Source organism: Egretta garzetta, unplaced genomic scaffold (assembly GCF_000687185.1).
Source record: "Egretta garzetta isolate BGI_Z169 unplaced genomic scaffold, ASM68718v1 scaffold270, whole genome shotgun sequence".
Classification (NCBI taxonomy): Eukaryota; Metazoa; Chordata; class Aves; order Pelecaniformes; family Ardeidae; genus Egretta; species Egretta garzetta.
Genome location: NW_009258274.1, coordinates 1,912,848 through 1,916,290, shown reverse-complemented (window position 1 = coordinate 1,916,290; position 3,443 = coordinate 1,912,848).

Here is a 3,443-nt window from a genome sequence, read left to right as displayed (position 1 = left end):
ATTCCTGCATCCAAGCATCCAAAGGTGCTTGCATGTCATTATTTTTCCTTTAAAGTTCACTGGATGTTTTAGAATCCAAACTGTAGACTGTGATCCACACTGTTTTTCTGTCATTTACAGAGAAGCTGTATTTACGCTCATTCAACTTGAAAGTGTTCAGTGTGGCTCAACCATAGAGCTTTTTCCGACATGCTGTTGAATTTTCTATTTAGAGCCCCACCTCCTGGAGCAAAGATTTCTAGTCCTCATATTTTAAAGGAGAAATTCAAATAGATACAGAAACTAGAGGTACTACAAAAATTACATTTTTCTACCCTCATGGATTCTGAATCCTGAGCACCGATGACACAGAGAATTGCACAGACGCAGAAGATTATTAAAGAGAAGGCAGCAGAGAATCCATCTCTGAGGATGGGAAGATAAATTTATTATAATCCGGTAAAGACCAGATCTTCAAGTCATATAAATTTATAGAGGAACTTTGAAGAGATTACCTGCTGGGAATTTCAGCAAGCAATTTAGAAACATAATGCTAATGTGCTATTGTAAATTCAAGTAAATTAATTATTTTTTAAAACAAAAACATTTGGTTTGCAGTCTTGCAACCCAAATATTGCATTGCCATGCACAAAGACTAAAGAAAAATCTGACAGAACAAGATACAAAGAATGACTGAGTAGAAAGTGATCCAAAATTCAGAGATCTAGTAAAGACTATTTTGCTGCCTCACAACTTCACAAAGCAAATAGAAAGTACAAATATTGACCAGAATGAAAAATGATAATGACTCAGTAGTGAACGCAAGCTGTTAAGCATCTTCAGTCTCCCATACTTGGGTTAAAAAGAGGAGGGGGGAAAAAAAAAAGTTATCATCAGCAAACTACTTGGATTTCAACTGCTGAAGTTACACCTGAGTTACACCAGCCTTATGACAGTAGAATCCATCACCATACCTCTTTTATAGTTGGAAGACTATTTTTATACACTATCAACTGTCTATCAAATGGATGAATAGAAAGCAAAATAGAAAATTATTCTGGGCATCATTTTGCCAGTTATGTTTCACAGCATTTTACCCCGAGGTCACTTACCCTTTGTAATGGCAGACAAATTATGCAGCATCTTTCCAGCTACCTTAAGGTCTTGATAATGAAAGGTCTAGCAGAACCCAGCATACATTCATAAATTACAATAGCGAATCACCTCCTTAACCACAACCATGTTTTAGCTGTACCTTATGTTCCATTCCTAATAAGCAGGATACAAAAGTTCTTACTCAGAAGATTATTTAGCTGGGAATGGCCTCTGGAAACAGAGGGATTATTAGGAGCCACTAAAAGGTGACAGGGACAAGGTTATCAGAAGGGAGGCTGAGGCAATGAATTAGCATTTGCAATATCACAGAGACTGAAGTTAGGCTTCGGGAGGACACTGTGGAAATATGTGGCTCGGATTCATCTCCAAGGTGAGGGCCATGTTTCTCTACCTTAGGCACTAACAGAACAGTCAGTCCAAGATCATCAAGTTGGAAAGGCTGTAGCATCTGTCACTGGCAGCCTGGTCCTTTCAGCTAGAAGCTCTGCTGACAAGCAGAGAATCCCAGCAGTCCACCATGTTGCCACAGTTCTGGGAAAACAACAAGGCCAAAGGGGCAATCACATCAACAGCTCCTGGCAGCCACCTCCACCAGGTAACTCCTATGGAAATTCCAACAGAATCTTTCCAGCCTTTCTTCCCTAAGGCTCCTCCTTGGGATTTTGCTCACCATGGAAGCAAGCATGGAACTGGCTGCAACCCCATTAACTTGATTAGAATCATAGAGTATCTCAAGTTGGAAGAGCACATAAGGATCATCAAGTCCAACTCCCTGCTCCTTGCAGGACTACTTAACACTAAACCATATAACTAAGAGCATCATCCAGACACTCCTTTAATTCTGACAGGCTTGGTTCCATGACCACTTCCCTGGGGAGCCTGTTCCAGGGACCGACCACCCTCTCAGTGAAGAACCTTTTCCTGATGTCCAGTCTGAACTTCCCCTGGTGCAGCTTCATTCCATTTCCTCGTGTCCTATTGCCAGTCAGCAGAGAGAGGAGATCGGCACCACCTCTTCCACTGCCCTCCTTGAGAGACTGAGATGAGTTTGCCCCTCAGCCTTCTCTTCTCCAAGCTGAACAAACCAAGTGACCTCAGCTGCTCTTCATAAGTCTCATCCTCAAGACCTTTCACCATCTTGGTTGCCCTCCTCTGGACACACTCTAATAGCTTGATGTCCTCCTTGTATCAAAGCACCCATGGTGTCTTGATTGCTACAGAACTACTTATAGAGCACTCATGTCTTATGCCCCCTTCAACAATTACCAGCTGACCACTCTCAGACTTCACCAATATCATAATCATTCCCAGAGAACCTCTTAGAATCACCAGATTTTTACCTCGCTCAAGCACTGATCTGAACCTGATCAAGTGCCAGCAAAGCCAGCACTGACAGCACAGCAGGCCTGGAATTTGAAATTCGTATGTAGAGCAGCAGGCCAGATCAATAGAAACAAAATCTGAGTCAGAGCAGAAGCAATAAACCTCACATTACTGCTTGAAAAGGGACAAAACATTCTCCTGATGGGCCACCCAGACTGCTACACCAGACGTGGTATGCACACCAGTGCAGAATTTGACCCAGTAAATAAGAGACATTGAGAATGGGACTCCAACATGTCACCTTACAGGTCCGTGTCAGAAGGCAAATGTTTTAAAAAATACATCTCATTCATTTTTTTCCTTACAAGAGTTCAAATTAAACTTTTAAAATATATACTTCTCTATGTTCCCAGCCCATAAAGTATACTCAGCATCTTCCATATATTTGCATTCACAGCAAAAAATAGAAACGGACTACAAATGAGTATTCAGTGCCATAAGATAGCCCAAATGCACGATCTAGATCGGTCCTAAGTAGCCATAACGGAATTGAGGGACGTCAATCCCATAATTGAAGAATAAATTGCACACCAGCCCAAAGTGGCATGTTTCATCGGCTAATGGCTGTGAAAAAAAGGCACGCGTTGCACGTACAAAGAGATGCATCTTGCGGGGTCTGTGTTTGCAAGAGAGAATGTCTTCACACACACACACACACATCCACAAATACACCGACCCTGACACCCCAAGACACATACAGGTGCATTTCTAAAAAGGCAAGCTCGGCAATAAAACCTTGTGCAACGCTGCGTGTAGCAGGGAACGGGCAAAGATGCGCCGAGAGTAAAAATAAGCCGGGGAGTGCCTCTACAGCTGCTCTCCGCTCAGCCGCGCCGCCTGCCCGCCCCCAGATGCCATCTCACTGAGGCCCAGCCCGGGCTCCGCCGGCTGCAGCCTCCGCACATCGCGCTCAGCCCCGGGAAGGTCTCTCTTCCTTTGTAGCCAGCGATCTCGCCAACGGCACC